Source organism: Microtus ochrogaster, linkage group LG4 (assembly GCF_000317375.1).
Source record: "Microtus ochrogaster isolate Prairie Vole_2 linkage group LG4, MicOch1.0, whole genome shotgun sequence".
Taxonomy (NCBI): Eukaryota; Metazoa; Chordata; class Mammalia; order Rodentia; family Cricetidae; genus Microtus; species Microtus ochrogaster.
The window spans coordinates 3,897,186-3,906,825 of NC_022030.1; the positions used below are offsets into that span (position 1 = coordinate 3,897,186).

The 9,640-nt window shown below is 40.9% G+C and overlaps 1 pseudogene; it reads right to left on the reverse strand.

Moving 5' to 3' along the window:
• The window catches only part of LOC101988275, a 4,278-nt pseudogene extending 3,936 nt beyond the window's left edge, over window positions 1-342 (reverse strand).
• Between the last annotated feature and the right edge of the window lie 9,298 nt (window positions 343-9,640).

Here is a 9,640-nt window from a genome sequence, read left to right on the forward strand (position 1 = left end):
GATTTCAACCAAAGACCCATTCTCTTGAATAATGACGTTGATGGGGAAGTGAGCATACACGGACCTTATCTTGTAGTGGAAGCCCAGCGTAACACCCTTGATCATGTTTTGAACGTGGCTGCAGATGGTTCTGACGGTGGCCAGTTCCTTCCTGTTGCCCCACCATTTGTCAACCCGGAGCCTCTTCTTCTTCTTCCCAAGAAGGCTCAGCTCTACGTTGATGTGATTGAAGTCCCTCCGGAGGGTTCCTCTGGGGCCCTTCACAATGACTGTGCGCCCCTTCAGAGTGATGTCCACGTTTTCTGGAATATTGACCGTCTGATTGCTGAGAATGGTCTTCATTCTTGCAGTAGATGGGGCAAAGCGATAGTTTTTTTTTTTAAATGTATGTTAATGCAATCACTCAGTAGATACTCTTTCATTATAAAAACGTTCATTCTGTATCATTTTTTCTGAGATTTGCTCACTGTTTTTGTTACATATTCATAAACTCCACACAAATTATATAAATATAGCAAAATGTCTCTATTCTGCTTCTGTTAGTTTGTTCTAAGTTTCAGCTTCTTAAGTACGAGGTACTGTTATAACACTCTCATTCACGTCTCCTAGTATTCATCCACCCCTTTCCATTAGAATAGAAACCAAATTATTGTTAATGGATTCTGTGTAAGTTCAACTTCAGTGTGCGATCTCACAGCCTTCCAGTGAATACATTGCAGCCATGTGTTCTGAGTCTCATTTGTTTTGCGTCTGTACCATCGCTTGTGGCTGTGGTCCTTGTTTTCCTAGAAGTTCTCAGTGGACAGCAGTGATGGTGTTATTTCACTTGCCGGGAGTTCTTTTCCAGGTGTTTGCAGGGCACTTTGAACTTCCTTTTTGAAATACCACACATATCTAAATCTCTTGCCCTTTTTCTACCACGTTGTCTTTATATTAACTTGTGGGTATCTTTTGGAGACTTGATAGCTCAGACATCTCTATTCCCAGGCTGTCACTCACCACTTTTTTTTTCTCTTGATAGTGTCTTATCAAAAGGATTTCTTCATTTATTTTAGTCCCTTTTAAAACTATTTCCTTTAAGATGAGTGAATATTTTATCTTTTGTGTGGGTGGCATGAAACAGAGATTACCATTCTGTGCCTTGGCATTCAAATGTCTTAGCACATTTTTGTTTTGCTCCAACTTACAGAGCATCATAAATCAATTATCTGTATACTGTGTTTATAGGATTCCCATTCAAATCTACCTATCCAGTCGACCCTCATACCAGGCCATCAGACTTTTGGATTACTATACACAATATTCATTGAGATTTGTCTTGTATCTGTCCTTTTCATGACTGTCCATTGCCTCCTCTGATTAAGCATTTATCTGGGTTGTTTTCCTTCTGCCTATCCTTTGGTACAAGTCAGTGGTTCTCAACCTTCTTAATGCTGCTGTGATCCTTGAACACAGTTCCTCATGTTGTGATGACCCCAGCCATAAAATTATTAGGTTACTATTTCATAGCTGTAATTTTGATACTGTTATCAATAGTGATATAAATAACAGATCTGCAGGGTATCTGATATGTGACCCCTGTGAAAGGGTCTTTTGACCCCCAAAGTAGCTGTGATCCATAGGCTGAGAACCTCTGGTGTAAGTCCTCAGGAGAAATCTCTTAATTTCTGTTGTCTGAGCAGTATTTACTTAATTTTTAGCTTTCATTCTTGAAACATGTTTCCCCCCTTTTCGTGTGTGTGTGGTGTATATTTGCCCGGGCAGGTGTGTGAACATGTGTATGTGGGTGTATGTGGAAACCAGAGGTGGCGGTGAGATCTTTCCCTCAATTACCGTCCAAGTTATTTTTTGAGAAGGGATCCCTCACGGAACCTGGAGTTAGAGCTTATTGATTCAGCTAGGATGACTGATCAACAGGACCCTGAGATCAAACTGTCTCAGCTCACCTCCCAATTTTTCATCCCCAACATTAGCGTTACAGATGCACAACACCCAGATTTCATATGGGTAATCAACATCCAAGCTAGGTCCACATGTTTGCACGGCAGGCACGCTACCCACTGAGCCAGTCCTCTAGCCCAAGAAATATATTTCATTTAAATATACAATTCTGGCTTAGTAGATACACTTCTACATCCATAAAAGTCTTGTTTCATTGTCTTGTTTTAGTTTTTCTTGGTTAAGACGACTCTCTGAATAACTGTTAACTTCTTGAAGGTTATCTGAGTTACTTCATTTGTTGTTTTTAATGTCTCCTTTTTCCTTGTCCTTCTCTGCCCTCCCCTTCTCTCTCTTCCCTCCCTTTCATTTGCCCTTACCATTTCTCTTCTATCATCTTTCCTAGGAGCCATCTAGTCTACTTTTTAGGTTTAGTTTTAAAGATTTACTTATTTTTATTTTCTGTGTAGGAGTGTTTTGCTGAATGTATATAAGTACCCCACATCTGTGTCTGGTGCCTGCAGAGTCCTGAAGAAGGAATCAGATCTCCTGGAGCTGTAATTACAGATGGTTTTAAGAATTGTACTTTGATCCCCTGCAAGAGAGGCAAGTATTCTTGATCACTGAGCAATCTCTCCAGCCTCCAGATATGAATATGATTTTAAAAAAAATCTTGTTTAAGATATGGTAGGGATTCTTAAATCTGTATATCAAAAATCATTGATTCATCTTAGAAGTTCTCAACAATGGTCTCTTCAGACATTTCTTTAGCTTTAGTTTTCCTTTCTTCCAGACTTGATGTTTCAGATATTTAGAAACTATAGCTCTTACTGTTTCTTCAAAATCTTCTATCCACTTTCCTGCAATCTATCTGTCAGTCTCTTTGGAGCAACTAATTCTGTCTTTAGCTGCACCTAATCTGCTCTTGTATCTCTACCTTTCTAAATTTTAGAAAATTTTATTTAAATTCCAAAATTGCCATTTGGTACTTTTTAAAATAGTAAATTCCAGATCCAGTTATTAATCTTGACTGCTATTTCTTTAAATAAAAATGTGGTCATTGTATTTTCTGTCTTCTACCTGAACAAACTGCCAATATTTTTTTTTCTTGTTTTTGTTTGTTTTGATTTCCTTGAATATGTATTTTTCTCCTGATGTGACTGGAAGGTTTTCACTGTAGATCATAAATTCATTTAGTGAAATTCCCTCTAGAAAGAATTTTCAGTGTAAGGACTTACTTTTGCTTCTCTGGATATCTGGGCAGAACTGTCAATCTTCAATTGGTTCAGTCCCCTTGCAAAGGTTTTGGGATTGGAAGCCAAGTTTCGACTACTATAAAGGCCTCTTTGTTTCTGCTTTGCCATTATTCCCAGGGGAATAGCCGAACAAAAGCAAGGAGAATTACCGAATTATCGGACAATTCCTGGTCCCTGGTTCGGCCAGTTTGTCAAAAACATGGCTCAGCCTCCCAGCTGTTCCTTCAAAATGATCAAATGTCTATGTGGGATCAGACAAATCTGACTTTGGAGGAGTGAACTCTGCCTCGTCTTCTCAAGTGAAGTTAATGCTGAGAGACACAATTATGACTATTTCAAAAACTATCCAAGGTTTTTTCCTTCTTTTTCTTTTTGAGACGATGAGATGTAAAGTTCCCTATTCTGATTTTAATTTTGATAACATTAGATATGTAGGGCGTCTCTGAGGTATCTCCGTTTCTTGTGTCCCTTGACATAAAGTCGGTCAGAGACACATGGTTGCAGCAGAAGTAGAGGCAGTTCATTAAGAGCTGTTGTTAAGGGGCAGAGAGACAGTTCAGTGGGCAAAAGCACCGGTGGCCAAGTCTGATGAACTGAGTTCACTCCCCTGGACTCACACAGTGCAAAGAAAGAGTCAATGTTTGCAGAGTGTTCTCTGACTTCTACATGTGTGGCATGCCATTTGTGTACCTGAATGTGTGCATAGGCAGTCATAAGCTCTCAACACATAATGAATATAGTAATTTACAAAAGGGAGTTAATGTTAGGTTGATAGATCGGAATTAGTAGCCTTGAGGGCCATTTGAAGATATCCTTTTCCATCATGGTTGGCCTTGAACTCCATCTCCCATTTTCTTGGTGATGGTTGACAACAATTGCCTCCTCATAAAATTTCGAAATACCAGATGACAAGGTGGAGGTGTCAGGGCTTTCTTGAAGCCCATTAAGGATAGCTACCCCCTCCTGGTCCTGGGTGGAGACATGACATTCTGATCTGCTCAAGGCTTGGAACATTATGAACTAGTATCTCCTCCTGTAACAGTTAATTCAGCTGAGCCCGTCAATCACCTGGCCAAGAGACATCCCATAGGAAATCTCCTCAGCCTGAAGACACTAAGGAGAGGGGAGGAATAATTATCCCTTAAGGACATAATTTGTCCTTTCTAGAAACCTCATCCTGGTTCAGTTGTTTACAGAACTTCATGATTCAGCTCTGTAAATCAGCCTGATTTTTTGAGTTTTAACTCAAAGATCACACCTTTTTTTCTTTTCCTTCTCTTCTTCCCCAGACACTTCCCCAAAGCCAAAGTATGTTTTCTCTCACATTCTGGGCTTTCTTACAGTTTCTCTGGAGGTCCCCAGTCCCTTCTATAACTGCTTGCTGACCTCCATTGCTGAACACCCCAGATTTCCTGGACCTAACTCAGGAAAGCATGATTAGCTCTCTTTCTTTTTGCCAGCTCCCTTCTTCTGGAGACTGCCGAGGCTCTCCGCTTGTCTGCCCCGTTGTTTTTCTCTCAAACCATAAAAACAGTCCTGGAACTTCCTTTGAGTCTATTTTTTATGTTCTTCATTAGAGAGACTTAGAACTCACCAAATAGACACCCGATTTCCTATGAGATATTGTTGTCATTTTACATGGCCAAGGATGGGGAGCTGGGCTGAAGAGAAGAGAAAATTTAGGAGCTCAATGTCCACTTTAAGTAGGGTTGGGGAGTTTTATGTTACCATACCATTTTGGCTTCATTTGTATCTTATAGGCTTTTCCACGTGTGCTGTCTCTGTTGGAGGTAGTTTTGCATACAACTTAATGGTTCATTTGCATCGTAAATTTCTACTTAGAGGCATTTATCTTATTATTTTAATGAACAATGGATTTCTCTTGGACTATCCAGAGTGACTTTTAAGTCTGCTCCAGTGGGCCTGGCTGGTTTTAGCTGGCCTGGAGAAATAATTCAGACTTCTTCTTTGCCAGCTCTTTGTTGTCATTATTTTTACATGCTAATTTTGTAAGGCTTTGTACTAGGCCTTTGACCTCACTTGTTCTCTGGCCTCACTGGGGTCACACAGGTCACTGTTCTTCTTTTTGATTAAAGTCACTAAGGAAATAGTTAAACTCTACAGAAGAGGTCACTGCTACCCAAAGTTCCAAAAATATATGTATTTTTAAAACTGGCCATGGAGACAAGGAAAATGCTAGATCCTAGTTCAAGTGCCTTTAGGGTGCTAAAGGGAGCCAGAATTTTCAGCGCACAATTGAGTTTACTTATGAAGGGTAACAGGAAAGGCACCACGGCAGCTGGCAGCTTGTGTTTCCTTAGCACAAATTCTAAGACTTTGAAGGCTGTGGGTTGCGAGATGTAAGGGAAAGAGTCGGAAAGAATATTTTATATTCCATAATGGGGGCTAAGCAAGAAAACCATGAGAGCCCAGGAGAGTCAGCTAACAAGGGTTTTAAAGGAAGCACACACACGGTGCTCATATCTAGCAGCAATTCCTTCCATTTCTCTGTCTGGCTATTGCAATCAGAATTGCAAAAGGAGAATAGAACTGTAAACTGCTTTGGCTTTTGCCACCCTTTAGCATCTTCATCAGTGCTCCTTGATCTTATCTGATGATGGAATTTAATTGCATGAAGGTGCAAATTATGCAGACCAGGCTCATTTGCTCTCAGGCTTGAGGATGAAAATGAAAGAAAAAGAACTATAGTAGCATAGCAGGGAAAGAGAAATGACCAGGAAGTGGCTTTATTTATTTATTTATTTATTTATTTATTTATTTATTTATTTATTATGCTGTCTGTCTGTCTATCTATTTTACATCCCAACCACAGTTTCTTCTCCCTTCTCTCCTATACCTCAGTTCTGCTCACCCCTATCCACTCCTCCTCTTTTTCTATTCTGAAATGGTCAGTCCTCCCATAGATATCAACAGAACATGGCATATCAAGTTGCAGTAAGACTAGGTACCTCCCCATGTATTAAGGCTGAGCAAGGCAGTCCAGTATGAGGAATAGGGTTCCAAAAGCCAGTAAAAAGTTAGAGAAAGCTCCTGCTCTCACTGTTAGGAGTCCAACAAGAACACCAAGCTACACAACTGTCACTTATATGCAGAAGGTCTAGGTCAGTCTCATGCAGGCCCCCTGGTTGTTGTTGGTTCAGTCTCTGTGAGTGCCTATGAGTCAAAGTTAGTTGATTCTGGGTTTTTTTGTTATTTATTTATTTATTTATTTATTTATTTATTTTTTTGTGTGTGATGTCCTTGACCCTCCTGGCTTCTGCAATTCTTCCTCCCTTTCTCCAGCAGGATGTCCTGAGCTCTGCCTAATGTTTGGCTGTGATCTTTGCATCTGTTTCAGGGTGGCACAAACATTGTGGGAGTGGCCAGTCAATGACTGGTCTTTCTTGAAACCCATTGCCATGGGAGTGAGACTACCTCTGATATTACTTGGAACACCAAGACCCAGAGGCTGGATGGTCTAGAAACAGGATAGAATCAAGCACAGTTTGAGAAAAAAAAATGTCAATATGAGTGATGCCTAATGTAATTCTGCTATACTTATAGCTTGGTGCCTAGCCCAATTGTCAGAGAGACTTCATCCAACAATGAGTGGAAATGAAGAAAACTCTGAAAAACACTGTGATGGGAGTGTTTAAGTATAGCTTTGCACAACTGATGGCTTCCGGTGGGGCTTTGGGGGGGGGGACTCAGTTCTACTTAAGGGGCAGGTCACTAAGAGTTTGGCTATACTCCAATATATATATATGAATTTATAAATTATACAAATTGGACTTTAGATTTTCCTTTTTCCTTATTTTTTATTTATTTATCTATTTATTTTACACACCAACCACAGTTTCCCCTTGAGTAAGATAACCCAGACCCAGAAAGACAACCATGTACTCAGTCATAAATGGATATTAGATATAAAGCAAAGGATAAGCGGGCTACAGTCCTCAGCCCCAGGGAAGCTAGGTAACAAGAAGGACTCTAAGAGGGACAGATGGATCTCCCTGAGAAGAGGAAATAGATAAGATGTCCTGAGTAAATGGAGGACTGGGAGTAGGGGAGAAGGGGAGGGATTGGGAGGATGGGAACATGAGGAGTCAGGATGGTCAAGCTGGGGGAGGGCTGGAGGGGGAGAGTAATGAAAGATATATTTTGATAGAGGGGGCCATTATGGGGTTAGGGAGAAACTTGGTGCCAGGGAAATTCTCAGGAACTCACAAGGATGACTCCAGCTAAGGCTCCTAACAATAGTGGAGAGGGTACTTGAACTGGTCTTTCCCTGTAATCAGATAAATAAAAACAACTCTAATTGTCATCATAGAGCCTTCATCCAGTAACTGATGGAAGCAGATGCAGAGATCCATAGTCAAACACCGGGCCTGGTCTGGGAGTCCGGTTGAAGAGAGGGAGGAGGGATTATATGAGCAACGTGGGAGGTTCAAGATCGTGACATGATGGGGAAACCCACAGAGATGGTTGACCTGAGCTTGTGGGAGCTCACAGACTCTAGACCAACAGCTAGGGAGCTGGCATGAGACCGACCTAGGCCCTTGTAGTTTTGTCTTTTGTTGGGCTCCTAGCAGTGGGACCAGGACCTGTCCCTGATGCATGGGCTGGCTCTCTGGAACCTATTCCCTCTGGTGGGATGTCTTGCCCAGCCTTGACGCAAGGGGAAGAGCTTGGTCCTGCCTCAACTTGATATGCCATGCTTTGTTGACTCCCACTAGAGGCCTTACCCTTTTTGAATGAAGAGAGAGGAGTAGATGGGGGAAGGGAGTAGAAGGGAGATGGGAGGAGGAACGCAAAGACAGGAAGTGATCTTTTATATCTCCTTATCCGAGAACATTCTAAGATTCCTGAAGAACTCTACACTGAAGAGATGGAAGAGGCTGAAGTGACGAGAAGAGGCAGCGTTTGGTTGTTGCCTTGCTTTATATAAGGGAAATATAAAGGGAAACCCTGATCCAGTTGGAAGGCAGCAACCACAGCTTGCCTGGACTCCTCCAGACCAATGTAGCCAAGGCTTTGGCTTGTCAGCATGGCAGAGCAGAAACCCTGAAGGGGCCTCCTAGACAAAGAACAAGTCTGCACAGAGCTCTTTTATCGCATTCCTGGGCTTGCAGGAATTAAAGAAAACTCCCCAAAAGTTTGTGCTCCAAATCAAAACCATGAAAATATGTGCTGAAAATGGAACTATAAACAATCTCAAAACTGGCTTTTAAGAGAGAAGTGCCTGTATTTATGCTAAAACTGAGAAACTGTGTCTTCAGGGAAGGGCAAGATGAGACAAACCAAGGGCTCTGGGGCTACCCCAAGAACTTTCCCGAAGACGAGGATATCACAGGCCAGTAAGATCTTTTTGCTTCAGAAATAAACAAACATAAGGTTCCAGGAAGATGACCTAGTTGGTAAAATGCTTGTCTTACTTCATGAGTGCAATCTTAAGAATCCACATAAAAATAGCACATCTTGGAATACTAGTATTGAGAAACAGTAGTCAGTTCCTGAGGTATTCTGTCTTGCAAGTTCAGCCTAATTATGGGGCTCCAGCCTATACCATATGGTTGACTTCTGGCCTCCACATCCATGCACAAACATATGCAAATGCACCTCAGTGAATATGTGGAGCATACACACACACACACACTAAATAAAATCAAGCATCATTCTTCTCCAGAAGCAATTGCTGTCTCTTTAGGTTACTATTCTTCCCCCTTCCTTGGGAATAGTTAACCAAAGAGGACATAAGAAGTCTAGCTGCTTGAAGTGAGTTAGAGTCAAAACATTGATCAATTAGTGATGCTGGATTTATCAAATAAACAATATAAAATTACTAAAGATATTTAAACGAGCAGAAATGAAATATGACTGACTTTGGTAAGTCATTGATCATATGGGGGCTTGTATGTGACTGTCCTATCAGCTCTGCTTTCCCCAGGCACCCATATAATCAATGCCAGGTGCCTTTGAGCTGGGTCCAGCCTTGAGCAGTAAGTGTATGGTTTCAGACTCCATTCCTAATCTTTTAAACCCTGCTTTGGGACTTCTATGACCCTGTAGCTTAACGGCCTGCTTACTGCTCATGTATCTTTCACTTGAAGGAATATGTGCTCACGGTATGGCCACCCTTTGACAAGTGGAGATAATTTAAATGTAGTCAAATATACAAATATTTTAGAGTTAAAGTTTTTAAAGCTACTTGTGCATGAAGTTTTTTTTATACTTCTGGTTTGATAGTATTCTCCTTCTGCCTTTAAAAAGTATATAATTTTCATGCTGTATGTCTTCACTATTAATCCATTGAGATTATTTATTCTTCAGTGAGGAAAGAGTAGCATATCACAGAGATTTAATTTCATTCTTTTGAGATGGGATGACAACTGTCCCAGACCCCACTATCTTGGCTTTCTTTTTTAATATATTTTATTTATTTATTT